We start from the raw sequence: 17,466 nt of genomic DNA, 5'->3' as shown, positions 1-17,466 counted from the left end.
AAAATACAAAAAAAAAAACACAACAAAATACATTTATTATTTCAGTCAGATGGATAGAATAAATTAAATAGAAATATAGAAATAACGAAAATTAAATCAAATATCTTTAAAAATTCTGATCCACACAAGCGTACTTGTAAAAGTGTTTTAGAGGTACTTTTGACTAGTAAGATTGTACGACAGCTATAAGCTTCAGTTGTCACTTTTAGACAATTTATTGTGAGATTATAATTCTTTTCTGGATAATAATCCGTCCCTAATTTCGAGAATATATATCATAAAAAAAAATTTTTTCATACAAGCATTTAGTATTTGATCGGCCAGTTTCTATGACAGCTATATGCCATATTTGTGCGATATCAAGAATTTGGTTTATAATCTCTGCCAATTTTCCTGATGAAATCTTGTCAAGAAAAAAAAGTTTACCGTAGAAGGACTTTATTTAGAACGGTGAGTTTATAAGGCAGGTATATGTTATAGTGGTCCGTTATAAACAATTTATAGTGAGATTAAAGCTTTTTCGTGAATAATAATAAGTGATTAATTTTGTGAAGATATCTTTTCAAATAAAAAAGTTTTTTATACAAGGACTCGATTTTTAATTATCACCTTATATGACAGCTATATGCAACAGTGCACCGATTTGAACAATTTCTTCGGAGCTTATAGTCTTATCTTGGGCAATACTCTATGTCAAATTTTGTGAAGACATCTTGCCAAACAAAAAAGTTTTCCATACAAGCACTTAAATTTGATGGTTCAGTTTGTATGGCAGCCATATGCTAAAGTTATCCAATATTAAACGTTTCGACAAAAAAGCAGCTTCTCTACGAGAAAATGACTTCTGTGAAATTTCAGATCGATATCTCTTAAACTGAGAGACTAGTTTGTGTTTAATCCTTCAAATTGTATATAAAATATATCCACCCAGTGGCTAAAAGTTCACAAGCAGTTCAGTTGATCATATGACATCAAAATTATTCAACTCTATAAGCTCAAACACGTATTTTTGTCAGCAAATTCAACTAAATATTGATTTTCCATACATAATTGCCAGCACACTAGTTCACTCTCCGCACATATAGTAATTGCAGACCGGTGCCGAAAAGCGAAAAAAGTTTAACAAATTACAGAATTTTCGTTTACTTTGTACTTAGCATAAAATTCGATAATGTAAACAGAGCGCGAGTAAGCACCGGTCGAACCAACAACACGCGTGCGGCTGTGTGTTCATATTTGTACAGCGCGCCCTTGCCACCCTGTATAAATGCCGCCCCATTCAATTACTGCTTGCACGCCGTCCGTCCAGCCTGGTCAGCCCAACTGTTGGCAGCGGTGTCGCGTCCTACTTTATTGTGCACGTATTTGGCTGCACTCTGTCGCGCGCCTTTGTAGTTGATCCTTTTCGAAAAATTTTCCTGCCAGCGGTTACTTCGGGGCATTGGCCGCACAACGCATCGCCACTCATTTATTTATTTTGTTTGCTTTTCTTGCCTTTTTTGTTTTTTTTTGTTTTGTGGCGCTGCTGCAAAAAACGTTTTCTGTAAGGTTTTGTTGTTTCTTTGTTTTCCTTTTAATTTCAATTTGCTTTTACGAACTTTTGGTTTTTCAGCATTTTAAGTGAGCTTTTCATTTTGCTTTGGCTTTGTCGCCGCTTTAAGTGCTCTGAATAATTTATTATAGAGTAACAAAATATGAGTAAAGGAAATGCGACAAAAAGTACATAAAATATTTATGTAAAAAATACAATAACAAGTACATGAAACATTTATGTAAGAAATACAGCAACAAGTACATAAAATATTTATATCAGACGTCTTCTCTTCAACTCTCTCCTTAAAAGTGTTTATGCTGAATATTCTAAATGAGAACCGTCTCCTTCCATAGTGTTTTTGTGTTTTTTTGTAAAAACCAAAACTTAAAACGCCACTTTTTGTTTTTGTTTTTGTTATCTAAATATTAACCTTTTTTATGTCTTTGTGCCAGTTGTTGTAACATTCAATTACTGTAATAAAGTGCTTTTGCTGCGCATTTATAATGAAACTGTCGTAAACTCGAAACTTTTTTTGCGAAAAGAAAAAACCAAACTGAGGAATTTTCCAGTAGTTGGACGTGTATTGAAACCCGTATTTTCTAGTTATTAGAGGTAAGTGGAAATTATTTATTATTACTATGAATAAAGAACATTACATCTTATTGATCGAGAGAGACAATCACAGGTTTTTCACTCAAAAAGTATCCAGGGGTCATTTAGGTACCCTCTTAGTTCTACATACTCATTAGAGTAATTAAATTATATTTATGGTGAATATTTATCAAAAATTTCGTGTTGATTTTTGAAATAAACGGTCAAAAAAAAAAAAAAGCAGAATGAAAAATTGTCGATTGACGTCCTAAGAGTTTTATGGGGTCCTATGTCTTATTGGTTTTAATACCTTTCCAATATCACAGTCTCAGAAATTGGTCTTTGTTCGTCGACAGAGGACATTATTTCTCATTACCTACAGCCGAAGTAGCAACTGTTGGCAAGAGTTATTCTTCGTTGGATTTCGAGAACGAAATTGTACTTGGTATTAATATTGGTTTCAAGTTAGTCGAAATTAACTATGACTTCGACGTTATGACTGTCTGCAGTGACGTGGGAGCCAATTCGCGAGTGCGACGACGGCTTGTTTGATGGCAGGAGATATTTCGTCTTGGTCTCGGCCACTGCAGTTGTACACTCTTGTAGAAGGTTGTACCTGCTCTATTCAGCTCTGCAGCTCGAATTATTTTCTGCAGCAGAGAGGTCCATTCCGACCTTGACGGAGGTTTTGGTATTAGTTTTGCGTCGATATCGAATACAGACATCGCTGCATAAAGGCAGCTACTTTTCGTGCTGTCAAAAACAAAAGAAAAAAAAAGGCTTTGAAATCGACGAGGAGATGGTATGTGACGACCCTCTTTTTCCTTGGGTCTTTTCCGAGATTTGGCGTATAGTGAATATCTGGTCAGTTGTTGATTTTCTTGACCTGAAACCATCCTCGTAAGTAAAATCAGTTTGTTGACGGTGTGCTTTAGTCTTTCACACAGTGTGTTTGAACGCCGGAGATACCTAAGTATGTGCTTCTCATTGTTATCACTAAACACCGGGTCGGCAACTACTATATATGTTTGTTAAAGGTAGGCTCGTCTTTTATACGATGTACTATTCTTGCTCGTCTTGGCGAACCCGTTGAAAATGCTCCCTTTAGGAACTTAGATTACATTGCAAAAAGAATAAGAAAGAATATATAAAACCCTTTTACAATTTAATTAAGCTTACAAAACCATAACTATAGTAAAAGTACCGCCCACGAGCCACCGAAGCAACGAAGGTGACAATAATCGATTGAATTAAAGCGACATTGTGCAAGAGCTAACGGAAAAAAAAAAAATTGCAAAAGCGGATGTGAAGGCAGAAAACCACGTAAAGAGACCATATTAGAGCGCTTATGCTGCGCCAAGGGCATACAGGTGTTCGCAGACTCGGTAAATTAACGGTAATAGCATGTAAGTGCAGCAAGTGTTGTTAACCTCGCCAAGTACATACAAACCTATATATGTGGTTGTGTGTATATATGGTATATGTATATATATGAATATAACCATTGACTCTATGTGGTATATAAATATATAGTCGTAAATATGATGCGCTTGCAGAGGCAAGTAAAGTTGTAAAACCTCGTCTCTCTCTCCGTTTGTATGTGACGTGTTGTCACACAATTGCGGGGGCGTAAAAACACAGGTATTCCCAAAGGATATGCGGCAAAATGTCACAGACGCAACACAGCGCCATGGCAGACACACTTTTGGGGCGGCGGGCTGGAGCTCGGGCTGCGGTTCGGGTGAAACACCGTTTGCCAGACTTGCCGGCAAGTTGACAGCCAGCCGACAGTTGCTCCAACGGTGAGTTGGAGTACGTGTAAACAAGGCAACATAATCAAAAAGTTCGGCAACCAAAACCAGCCTCGGCCGTCTGACGAGCAACAAGGACCGCTTTGTGTAAATAAAATGTAATAAAAGACGTCGCAAAAAAAGTTGAGAAATATAATTTTTACATGCATATATGCGTGTATATAACTACAAATAGCGGGCAAGCGGAAAGCCGGAAATATTGCGTAGCTGTTTTCGTTTTCTGTGCGGACTAACGAGGGATATACTCCGTTTTTCGGCAAGTGAAGCAAAACTCGTTACGCAGCGCAATTGTTGAAGGGCGCATGTATGCACGTGACAAGCGCTCTCTCTAATGCCCCCAAGGAAAAGGGAGAAATATACGCAAGTGAACAAAGCCATAGAATAGTTCGAAAAGTGTTTGCTTCGAGTTTCTTAAGAAGTTCCTCCTGCCTTTGTGTAAGACGCAAAGTAAGTAACTCACCCTTTCATGTGTCGCAGACGCAATGAAAATGTCGTAGAGATTACATAGCGTGGAAAATTGAAATTATCCTGTAATTACGGTACCATCCGCACCGGGCGAAATTCATATTGGCGGCGTGCTATTGATTTTGTATTTGGGGCGCTTTCGGATTTATGATTACATGGAATAAATTTAATTCGTTTGAGTTGCCAAATGAGGCTAATACTGTTGCGATACATGTGGCGTATATACATATGTAGACGTGTATAGCCCTTTAAGCGGATACTGGCGGAACCAGCCCTTCTGTCCGCCTAATATATTGTCCTTACTAAACATCAAAAAATTTTGGGACCGGCCAATTTGTACGGTTAATGGAAATGTCCACTTAATTGAGCGTACATTGAATAAATATTTTTCTGTATGTTTTAGCTACAACATAAAAAGCGGATTTTGTTAGGCATTATTCAATATTCTATACTTCACTATTCTATTAAGCTGGTGAGCAGCTGTATTTTTTGCACTGTTTTGTGATTATTATATTCTTCACTTATTTATATACGAGTACTTACCCAATTATAATTAAATTCGCAGATTACTGAGGATGAGTCTACTCTTAAATGCTTAGATGTTTTTGGCGTGGTTTTTGCTAGAGTTCTATTGATTTTTCTATAAGCTGTGGTCTCCTTTACTTTTCTACTCTCGTCAGCATTACTTAATTCCATTACCACAATTGGTTAGACTTCTTCAAATCTGATCCATTGTTCCATTGATATCATAGATTGTTATGTGAATCTTTCACAATAATTGTGAGGCTATGCGAAAAAAGTATAATAACTTTTGACCTTTTCATAATATATAACATAGCCATGCAACTCTTTTCTATAGGACTCATAGTTTTGCCGGAAATCGCGTTAAGCCATGCTTAACCCTTAAAAATTCAATGAAGCCCATCTACTTCTTTTTCCACCACCACAGATCGCCCGTATAATACTTTTTCCCTTAATGCTCGTTATTCTATCTTTCGTTTCCGATGTGTTCCATCTACGATGAATGTTTTTCTTTCTCTACAATTTTCAGAAACTTCTTTCTGCATTAAGTCTATAGTTTATGAATTTGATATCATATAATATTAAGCACTTCATTTCAGCTGAGAAAAATCATCAAAATTTTATCAGGAAAACATTCTAATTTGTTAATTCTGCTATGGGAACCTAAATTTCACTGGCCGCCATAAACTAAAAAATAACGAAAAATCACTTTATAGTACCCAAAAAAGAATATAGAAATAGAAAACCTCTCCTTGAACATTTTGTAAGGTTAGTTTAACGGAATTTACGGCCCAATGTCGCTGCCGGCCCATAAACCGCACCAAACCGTAATTTTTTTGGTACTCGTAGCAATGGTGACTCATGGAGTACGTGTGGATTGCTGCCTGACCAATACGGCATATTTTGTCTATTGACGAAACCATTCAGCTAGAAATGAGCCTCATCGTTGAAGTTTATTTTTCGATGAAAATCTGAATCATTTTCAAGTCGTTGCCCAATACACAAATATACAACGATTATGGTGGTCAATCGGCTTCAGTTCTTGCGTCAATTTGATTTTGTCAGAATGAAGGCCAAGATCTTTTCGCAAAATTTGCCCAAAGCTTGAGAACGACGTGTGAGACACTGATTTGGGTCTTCTTCAATTAATGTGCTAGCGGCAGCAATATTCTCGATTTATTTACTTCTTCTTTGTCTCACTGGCACGGGAACATTTTAGAATGTGACTACGGATTCAAATTTTTACACTAGACGCTCAATTGTTGATCTGACAGGTCGATTATGACGACCATAAATTGGACGTAGCGCTCTTAAAAATTTAATATTTTAATAATTTCGACTCGTTGTTGGTTCGTATATCTTTTCGTGGTGAAATGGCAAACCTTAGTTACGAGAAATGTCAAAAGAGCGGGGAAAAATAAATTATTATCCAAGGCAACGCTATAATCTCCGAAGAAATTGTTCAGATCGAACCACTATAGCATATATCTGCCATACAAACTGACAATTTCGAAACAAATCATCTCTAATCGAATTCTCTAAACAAATCTCTTCACCCAAATTTTACTAGTAAGCCCGACCACTTTTGGCATAAACTTTATCTTTTATAATGAATACCCTTATCCACTTTCAGTACAAAACTCTGCTATCAAGTTGCGAATAATCAACAATTCGAACTCGTTTAAATTCAACACTTGCAGAAAGCGAATTCGCATGCTAAAATCGTCTGCGATAACAATGTTGAAATAAAGAAGCCCCGAAAAAAAAATTTCGAAAAAGTTGTGCGACTTGCCTAAAACAACAACAGCACACATGCTGTTTAGTGCCGGCATATTGACATGCAGGCAGATGTACCAAATTTTGGTAATGAAAACAAGAGCGTAACTGAAGACTTCACACAAACACACACCTATAAAAACACAAATACGATCACACACACACATGCATAGCGAACATGTGGAATTTTGCACGGTTAACTGAATGAGCTTCAGCTCTGCCAGCACGTTTCTTAACTTTGTGCTTTTCGAAACTGTTGTTGTTGTTGTTGGCTTTGTAAGCTGTTAAATTTGTTCCACCTCCATTCGGTTGGTTTGGGCATTCAGCAATTGCCATTTTTTGTATACTCTTATAGAAGTTTATTTCGTTTTGCGCGCCGCCTTTTGCCGCTGACTGATCTCTTTAGCGAAATGGGCGCTCCAGCAGTCGCTGCCGCGTCTACCACCGGTTTTTATGTGCTCTTCTGAACACATATAGAAATGTGTTTGTTTTTATGACTGCCTTTTTGTAACATTTGTTCACTATTGTTTTGCTCATATTTGTGAACACTGGCGTCACTCTGCCGCCGCCACCGCCTGCCTTGTGGCATGCATCAGCATTGACTTTGGTAGCAACTTAAGTTCGGTGGCTCACAATGTGTGGGTAGAACGAAAAGTATGACACAAAAGGCATGCTAAATGGAATTACCAACAAAAAAGCAATAACAACAAAGGTCTGCGGCCCATGCTGATGTCACAAATAATAAATAAATAAGTGAAAGGTAGAAATAGAAAAGCAATACTTATGGCAATAAGAAGTCGTCTCAGCACAAGCTTAGACTAATATTTGTACATAAATATTTGATTCATAACAAATGCGACAAATTATGTTTTGGCTGTGCGGTTGTGTGTACCGAAATTAGCGGCTGGTTTTGGACCAACCTGTACCAGTGTGTTAAAATGAAAATGAAAACGCAATTTACTCAAAAAAAATATTTTCATGATTTGCGTAAACAAATTGGGTAGATAGATATGTCGATATAAATAGACTAGACGTTAAGAACTTGTTATTATTGAAAGCTTGCTAGAGTTTTGAAAGCTCCGAAAAATCTTTAAAGCTAATTAAAGAGAAGTGGTGTTCCTTAGAGCCCTGAGTTATTCAAATTTGTTTAAGACTATGAGAGCTTTGATAAAATTTTAAGCAAGTTTCACAAAACAAACAATCCATCACAAATTGTTTACAACAAAAGCTTTCCAAACAATCAAAATTCTCATAAATTTTTATTGAATAGAATATAGAGAAGTATTACAGATCATAAAATTTTTTCATTACTTAAAAGTTTTTTAAAATGATAAAAGCTTTGGAGATTGAGCTTTTACGAATATTTTTATTAAAAGTGCCTGAACTTTTACTTTTAACTATTTTTTATTATTGATTTATTTTGATAACAACTTAAAAGCTTTTCAAGTGGAGAAAGCTTTTGGGTTAAGCTTTCGCGAATATTTCTATTAATTTCAAATTTCTGATTAACTGATTTTTTTTACTACAACTTGAAATTTTTGAAAAAGTGCAGAAAGCTTTGTTATTGGAGCTTTTATGAATTTTTTTTTATAAATTTCAGAGGTGTATTCTATTATTTTTTTTTATTGCACATAAACATATTACTATCATCTTTTGATTACACCTAAAACTTTACAAAAAGTGTTAAAAGTTTTTGTGTTGGAGTTTTTCTGAACTTAATTATTGTAGGTACTTATTCTTTTAATTATTTTTTATGACAACTATTGCTACAAAAACGAATCCTACCGATTTTTTCTGATTATTCAGTATGCTGAAAGCTTTTGTGAAAGCTTCATATTTTTTCTAATTATTTGTTTGCAATTTTTAAGTCACAAGCATTTAAATTCAATAGATTATACGAAACTTTGTAAAACAATTTTGTAAAATGAAAGCTTTCAGGATTTTTTCCATGTTGGTATGAATTTTAATAATATTGAATTTCATTAGTGGAATGTGTGAAAGAATACGCAGTGTGAATGTAGGTTTTATCACCACTTTTGTCCCAATAGAAAAATATTCTGACGATTAAAAAAACACTCAAGTAAGCCTGCCGATTTGGCCTGAATTCCAGAAGCCCAGTAGTGAACATCAAGATGCCAACCGAGCTTCAACCCGTTCCCAGCTATTGAGATTGAAGTACCCGTCCTAGCAAACTCATTGACCTTGTAGTCAGTTTTTTGTGATACCACTGTCGGCAGACATCAAAACAAGTCAAATTATGAAAGAAACTTGATGCTAGGGATAAGATTTATCAATTGCACTAATCTTCAGCGCACAGCCAGCGAACTCAAAGTTAATATCGTTGGTCTACTATCAGACTGGATATTCACCGCTCTGAAGGAGGTTGTGCTCCGGTGCAGTTGATCTACTGCTACCTATATGGAAGCCAGTTCCGCTTCGAAGACGGTGCAGTGGTCAAGGAAGCGTAAAACTGGAGCTGATGCAAAGTTGCCGACAGTGCACTGCTTTACCAACCACAATATCTCTGAACTGGATTCCTTGTTGAAATGCACTTCCACGCGCTATGCAATGCCTTTCAAAATTTGCGTGGAACTTCGAAAATATTCACCGGAACGATTTGGAATTTTGTATGTGTATTCCTAAATATATGTACTTTAAAAAAATAAAATAAAAAGAAATGATTTTTATGGAACTTCTAACTGTATTTAACCCCTTCAGGAAGGCTTCCTCATTTGTGTTGATTCTGACAAGTCGCTCGAAAATTTATATCTCCTATATGTAGGTGGATATATAGTTGAAGCATGAACAGTTTTTTCGATATTCACATTTTTCATATTTGTCACATTTGTCTATATAAACCAGCATGCAATCGAAAACTTGACTATGAACTAGTTTCATAAATATTTTAATTATTTTCCCCTGCAAATATGTAATTCCGAAAATTTCCACTCAATAAACGCTTGGTTAACAACCATGCATATTCATGAGCGCAATAATATTTATTTGATTTGAAATTATACTTCCGTGCTGCATTTGCGTCCTGTCCCTACTTTCCGACGAAATGCCACGGAATTTCACAAGCCAGCGCATTTGTCCTTGTGCCGTTACGGCTGACATACATATATGTGCCTTGGTATGTGTGTAACTTCCTTCGTATGCCTATGTGTGTCTGTGTTTGTTTATGCACTTTTATTATCCTTCTCCATTACGGCATTTCACGCGAATATCGGAGCTGCTCATCGTTTTATAACACGCGACATTGAGTGTCATTAAATTGGCGCCAAGTTGCGGAGTTGCTGCCAAGCAGCACGACGACCGCAAGCAAATAACTGTATGTTGGTATACATATAGTATATGTTTGTAAGAAAGTGTGGCAACAAGGACACACTGCGAAGGTTGTAACAATAGTGAAAAGCGATAATAACAACAAAGCGGCAGTAACAAGCACGTCAGCAGCTCTGCCCTTCAAAGCTTTATGAATATGCAAAAATGTATGAATAAGCATATGCGCGGAGTACCCTTATTGAAAATACCTCAACTGACAGCAGCTACACGTATTTGTGTAGTGCAAGCGTGTCTAGCGTTGCCAACTATGACTCAAATGGGAATGTGGCTGGTAAGTTGCTGGTAAAGTGGCTTCGTTAGTTGCTTTATATGTACTATTATTGTGTACATTTACTGCTCTTGTTGCTGTTGTTTTCTCTAATGTTTTCATTTTTCTTTAGTGTTTTTGTTTCGTTGTCGTTGTTATTGTTTTTGCATAATTTTTTCGCACAAGGGTTGGCATATATACCAGGAAATATCATTAAGGCGCGCAAATCAAATAAAGCGACTGATAGGACCGAGGCTCGTGCAGGCTGAAAGTATGTGGAGTGGGTACACAAAAGCATATTGAAATCCATATTATTTTTATTTTCAAAGCTAGTTCCTGCAAAAACAACAAATGTCAAAAGTTTGGCAGTATTCAAAAATAGAAAATATTGTAAAGGAAGGAAGGGAAGGCAGCAGCTCCACCTAAGGGCGGTAAGGGCGCGCATTTTGCTTTGAAATCAGCCAAGCAGCGGCGGATTAGCGCCAACAAAGTGCGACAGACACACGCATATTCCGAGCGCTTGCCAGCAGCGCGTTTGGTGGTTGTTAATGTTATTCTAATGGCGGTGCGTGTAATTTTTGGCAGCGTTGGCAATGAGTCATCGCCGAGCGAATGGCAGAGCAGCAAACAAAACAAAATAAGCGCAGACTGGCTTAGAAGTAAGAAGAAATTGAATAATACAATTTGATGGAGAAGAGAGATAGGAAGACTCACATATACATATGTACCTATAGATAAAGAAATGTGGGCGCAGTACACACCCGCTGTGGAAACTAAAAATAGATGCGTCATCACACGCACAGGCGCGCATACATTCATACATACACACATAGATATGCATACATATACAACTACAACTTATAAAATATAACTTGCTAAACACACACACACTCTCGCACAAACTTCACTCAGCGCGTCCTTTGTCTTCATAAAAAGCTGAACTTTTATCGGTTTTTACTCGCAGTATATTTATACCCTTCACAGCGTGGATTAATTTTGCCACAAACTTCGTAGAAAACAGCAGAAAACTTCAGAGCTCCTGTTAAGTATAAACATATAGCCGATTTGGCCATGAGCATCCCTCCATCTCTCTGGCAGTATAGAATATAGGCGAACTATTTCTTCAGTTTTTGAGATATCGGTCTGAAATTTTGCACATATTCTTTTCTTCTAAGTAACCTCATCATATGTCAGAATTGCGGAAATCGGATCATTATAGGATATAGCTGCCATACAAACTGATCTATAAAAGTCAAGAGCTTGTATGGAAAACTTTTTTATTTGGCAAGATATCTTCAGGAAAATTGGCACAGATTATTGCTCAAGATCGTGCTATAATACGCACATACGCACATTTTTTAAATCAGAACGCTATAGCTTATAGCTGCCATATAAACTGATCGACCAAAATTTAATCCTTGTGATAAACACGTTTTTATATGATGAGATTTTTTCACGAAATTTTTCACGAGTGATTGTCCAAGCCAGCGCCATTATCCCCAAAGAAATTGATCAGATCGGACTACTATAGCATAAAGCTGCCGTACAAACTGATCTATAAAACTCAAGTCCTTGTATGGAAAACTTTTTTATTTGACTATATATCTTCTTGAAATTTGGTATCAATGATTGTCCACAACAACACCATATTTTCCGAAAAAATTCCTCCAATCGTTTCGCTATAACATACAAATTGAACAATCAAAATTAAGCTGAAAGCCTTGCTATACCATTTTGTGCTATAAAAACTGCACCCGCGAAGGGTATTATAGCTTCGCTGCAAAAGAAGTTAACTTTGCACTTATCGGTTGTTGTTGCTGTTTTGGTTTTCACAACTCGCGCATTTAATTCTCCATTGTGGAGCCAGAAAAGCAATAAATTTTATTTTCCGCAGCGCCATTGAAATCGCTGAATGCCATCAGGTCAATGAGGAAGTTGAAATAGGAAATGTATGAAAAGTTAGTAGCGATAACGGGAACAAAAAAAGAACAGAAATTATAATAACAACAACAAAAACAATTTCCATTGCTTTAGAACCACTTCCAATAATAAAAGCAGCAAAAGGTACGCCAGCGACGTTTGTCATTAAGCTACTGTCACATGGCCAACGTTTCGCAGGCAAGACCGACAGCAATCGGGTGCTGACACATTTACAGGAAAAAAACATATATCACTGGACTGCGTGTTTGCGGGTGCGTCATTTAGACGACGCCATAGCATACAGACGACGTCCAGGCTGACCGCCAGCAAGCCTTTATTGTGCGTTCGCAAGCATTGTTTTTTGACAGTTCTATTAACTGTGTGCCATAGACATTTGGCTTTATTATTGTTGAGACACACACCTACACATGTTTGCGTGCATCCTTTGTTTATCTTTCGTGTTGTCGTAGGTTTTGCCAAAAATTTTATGTCTCTCTGAATGGTTTTGTTACTGCGTAGTTATTAGTTTTCCATTTCTTATGTTTCTGTTGTTGTCCTTGGTGTATTTTTCTTTGCGTGACACATTTTGGCGCCCACCGCCTTACTTTCTTGCTCCCATTTCGTGCATTAAATAACGCGTGGGCGCCTTAATTACAACGAAATCATAAAAAGTTGAAGCACGTAAATGCCAGCGATATTTTTTGCAGGAAAAGTGTGTTATTGGAGCAATCGATACTCGGTTAGGCAATTAGAGACACGGTATATAAGGTGCGGGCGCCTAAAAGTAGACTTCGCTAACTCATCTTTTATATTTGCATATTTTATGAGCGTAATAAACGAGCTGGTGATAATGGTAGAAATCGATTGAACGCATTAAAAAGCAATTAAAACTTGATATGCATAAGTGCGGGTCTACTAATAGTATATACATAATATGTATATGAATTATAGTAGGATATCTTTTGGTTACATATTTCGTGAAAGATGTTGCACTATTAGAGTCTTGTTCTAAAATATACAAAAGCATATTTTTAATATATTTTTTCTGGGGTATTTCCATAAAATACTCTACTTTTTTATGTATGTAGGTCTGCGAAGTCTTTATACCAAAACTAAGTCTGGGGACCTCTATCCAGTTTCTCCTATTCTATTCTATTCTATTCTATTCTATTCTATTCTATTCTATTCTATTCTATTCTATCTACTCTATCCACGCTATGAAGTCATAATACGAGTAATTATAGTTTATCGCCAAGCACTCCAATCAGAAGTGTTTTAAGGGCCATAAACATTTGTTCGTCAGTAATTGAGATATCTGAATGAAATTTAGTATATAGGTGCATTTTCCTATTCTATTGATTATTTGTCGAAATTGGTTAGATCGGACAAATGTATCATATATCGTCCATTCAACCAAATATTCAGATTTTATAAGCTTCCCTTTAAAAACCGCTGGCTGGAAACCCGCTTTAGACCCATATTCTCTCAGGCAAAGTTGTACAGACCCGGTCCCGGAGCAAATAAAATATGATCATTCGTATGAAAAAATCACTTCAGTATCGAGATGCTCTTGGAACGTTCTCTTGAATTGAAATTTGTATTGCCTTAAGCTTGAGTTATCTTTTTTTGAAGTCACGGGCTTTAAATATATTATATAGCATTGTGTCTGGGACGTTTTTGGAGGTGGGTAAAATATATGTACGTACATTTCTACTCTACATAAGCTATTACTAAATCACTTTGTAAAATAAAATTGAATAGGGATTCACCTCCCTGACAAATTTCGGAGCTGCCACAAATCGTATGCTAACGCCCATCAGCAACGCCTGCTTCCTTCTGCATGATGTAGACTAAAAAATTTAGACCTTTGCCTCGCAATCGTGTGACATATAGCCGAATGAAAGGAGTAATGGCTAATTTTTGATAACCTTCATTCCATCAGGCCTCAGGTCATCTGGGGAATGTCGAAAGACAATATAGGAATATAGATTTTTTTCAGCAATGTCGCCGTTTTTGCTTTGTTGCTTACGCATAGGCGAATTTACTTTTGTAGAGGTTCACTCCTAGTACGTGTAGATCTCGGTTTTGAACTTTCAGAATGCTGAATATGTTCTTTATCCACCTCATGTAGGACAAGTGAAGGCGCCATGCAGTTTTGTATGCTGAGATCTTTTACTACTACACCTTTCTGCGAAGGGTTTTTGTCACAATCGGTGAGGTGGCTCTTCTGGAGGCAAAGGGACACGCTTTTAACGCTCCACCTCACCTTTCCAACCTCGCGCACAGAATATTCTCTGCAGTCTTATTAATCTGAATGATTTAGCTTTAAACTTTATCTTCACTTACTGTTTTCGCCACGTTTAACATCCAATCACTCGTCGGCATGTTCGAATTCAGTAGCAGCTGCCGCGCATGTTCCTCTTTGGGCACTGATGGAGTATTTCTATAGTCCACGACTTCCAGTCCTTTTCTCTTACTCATATTAGCATTGATTCGTCTTTACGCTTCAGGATTTTGACTCTACAAAGCCATCCTGCCTTAACAAATAACTTAATTGGTGTGGTCTGGTGTCTATCTTCAAGAATAGGGCTTCCAATAGCTTTATCTGCACTATTTGCAACCGATCCTGTGACATCTATTCCTGTGGGTTACGATAGTCTATTAGCGCGACGATCAAATCGAGTTTCCTTTCCTGCCTTGGACGTTGTCGGTTTGTCTTGATGTGCCTGACGTCTAGCTTCTCGGCTACGCCTCTGTACTTTCTCTTTTTCACAGACGCCTTTTGGTTGCACTCCCTCGAACGCTGTTTCTTTCACCAATATACTCTTCAATGCTTTTCGCAAATGATGGAACTGAGGCATTGCACCTGGTACGGGTTGTGAAGTGTGACCGAACGTTTTTCCTCTCCCCTCTGGTCTAAGGCAACCGTTTCACCACTTCTTTCTTCATATTGAACTTGCCCTCGAGTCCGTTACATATCCCAATCGCCGCCTTGTACCGCACTTTTGATTTAAATCTCTCCGTACTGGACTTCTTCCATGATCCTCTCTTGTTCCCAGAGTTGTAACCCTTATTCATCTGTCCAGGAGATCGAAGAAGTTCTCTATAGCTGGCTTGGAAGTAGTGCTACACGAAAATAATACTGCAACTGCTGCCATTGCAGTGGAAGTGTGGTTGCTGGTGTCTGTGGCTTGAAGGAACGCTGTGACCGCCGGTGGTTATAAGAGAATATAACTTTGTTGCACAAATACGATCGCCTGATTAGGAATCAGTCTCTAAACATATTCAAACTTAACCCACCGTCTTCTGACACCCTGCAATAAGTTGAATTAAACTAGTTGATAGCTTCAAATGACAGCATAAAAGCGCATATTTTGTCGAGAGGTCACTTCCGACTTAGGGGCCATACAAAAAAGACACTTCAATTGAATTTGCTTGAGTGTACAAAGGTATATGTATGAGTATGAGTAGAGATATTTGTAGATGAGAATTTTCACCAGTCAACTCAGAAGGCATTCGCGCTACGCAAAAATTATGACTCATAATCAATTGGTGAATTGGTGGCACCGGCGTGTAGCCGGCGATACTAGCGCATGGACACCAGATGACATCATGAATGATACATTTCGCGAGTGGAACGACAACAAGGAGGGGCGGTGCAAGCGCAGAAAGGAATGTAGGAGAAGCGGAAGGTATACACTTAAGCGGAGTTATATGGCAGCACTATAACACTGGCACGCATTTCGCACACTTTCACACACTTTATTATTTAATCAATAATAATAAAAAAAAATTGTTGAATTATATGCTTGTGGCAGCTAAAAGCAAACAAGCCATAAAAACGCAAGCCTTCACGGAGAATGTGGAGAACTCTTTGCCTCTTTGCGAAGAATAGCAGCGGCATGGTGAAAGAAGAAAAGCGATGAATTGCAGAATTCGATGCCATCCGTTGCGGTTATTGGCTCATGAATGCCACAATCATTTTACGAGCTAGGAATGCTTGAACTATACACTCTGGCAATCGCTCAAGCGCACATACAAGCACGAAGATGAGGAAGCAGATGAGCAAGGCAACGCTAGTTTGGCTGTGTAGAGCGTGTGTGTGGCGATAAATAAACAGTTGCAATTTGTGGCTTTGCAACACACTTCAATTGATGACCAGTTTTGTGGTCACGCATGAATATTGCAAATATTAATCAAAGAGATGGCATAAATGATGCAGCGCGCAGTGACAATAAACTAAGTGGCACAATAAAAGTTGAATACAATGTGCCATGAATATAAAACACACATGCTCACATAAAAAAATACACATATTCTACTAGAAAAACACACTTATTCACATAGCTCCAGGCCTGCTTTGCCTGCCTTCGCTGATCAGCATAGTGATTTCATTTGAAAATTAATTTGTTGCTGCACATTGCAATCCGCCACAATTGAAACGCATTGGCAATGGAACATTGTGAAATGCCTGTACCTGTGGTTCATCATATTTACAATGTCAGCACACGGCGCACATCCTCTGATGATTACTCATAAATGTATACATGTCGTCATCCCCAAAAATCTGCGTTTATCCTTGCGGCAACATGAAAATGCATTGTGGCATTGCACCCTCTGCTCTAACGGGCCGCTTATAGGTGATTGAAAAAATTCCAAATCCTCGCATTAATTGTATGAATGCGTAGCGGTGAGCAAGAGGCAGCCTATATATGTATGTATGTACATAGGTAATATAGGGAAACATTGAGTCGCATATTTTATGCTGCACAATGGGTCTTGCTTAGAGAAAAAGTTGTTAAAAATAATTTAATATATATTATACCGTATACATATATGTGTGTGGGGACACACGCTAGAAGAATGGGGCTGACAGATCGAGAAGAGCGCAGGAAATGCCTAGAGCAGGGCATAAGGGAAACAATGGAGCATCTCCCGTGCACTTGTACTGCACTGGAGAGACTACGCTGTAAGGTCTAGGGTCCCCACGGTATGATACACTGGAGCAGGTAGAAGGCATCGACCTTAGATTCAGACTTCCTGATTACTGCTGTGTTTTTCAGGACGACATTGCGACCATTAAGTTAGCTGTAGATTTACTGTTCCGGACTATAGCCTCCTTCAAGGAATTGACTACCTATCCTATAGCATCTAGTCACTTTGTGATAAGTCTATTATGGGTGCCTGATCACAGCGGAATCGCAGACAACTCTAAAGCTGTTGAACTAGCAAGAAAGTGTACCCTAGCTCCTTTA

General features: G+C 37.8%; 1 protein-coding gene across 4 annotated transcripts in view; it reads left to right on the top strand.

Moving 5' to 3' along the window:
• The window catches only part of LOC108967392 (protein unzipped), a 106,175-nt gene that overhangs the window by 2,047 nt on the left and 86,662 nt on the right, over positions 1 to 17,466 (top strand). For all 4 annotated transcript variants that reach the window (XM_018930770.1, XM_018930769.1, XM_018930772.1 and 1 more), the window contains exon 2: positions 1,987 to 2,146. The gene's annotated coding sequence lies outside the window, so the exon portion shown is untranslated. The remainder of the gene's footprint in view (positions 1 to 1,986; positions 2,147 to 17,466) is intronic.

This window comes from Bactrocera latifrons, unplaced genomic scaffold, assembly GCF_001853355.1.
Source record: "Bactrocera latifrons isolate USDA-ARS-PBARC rearing strain unplaced genomic scaffold, ASM185335v1 scaffold_186, whole genome shotgun sequence".
NCBI lineage: Eukaryota > Metazoa > Arthropoda > Insecta > Diptera > Tephritidae > Bactrocera > Bactrocera latifrons.
This window is presented reverse-complemented; position numbering and strand designations above follow the sequence as displayed.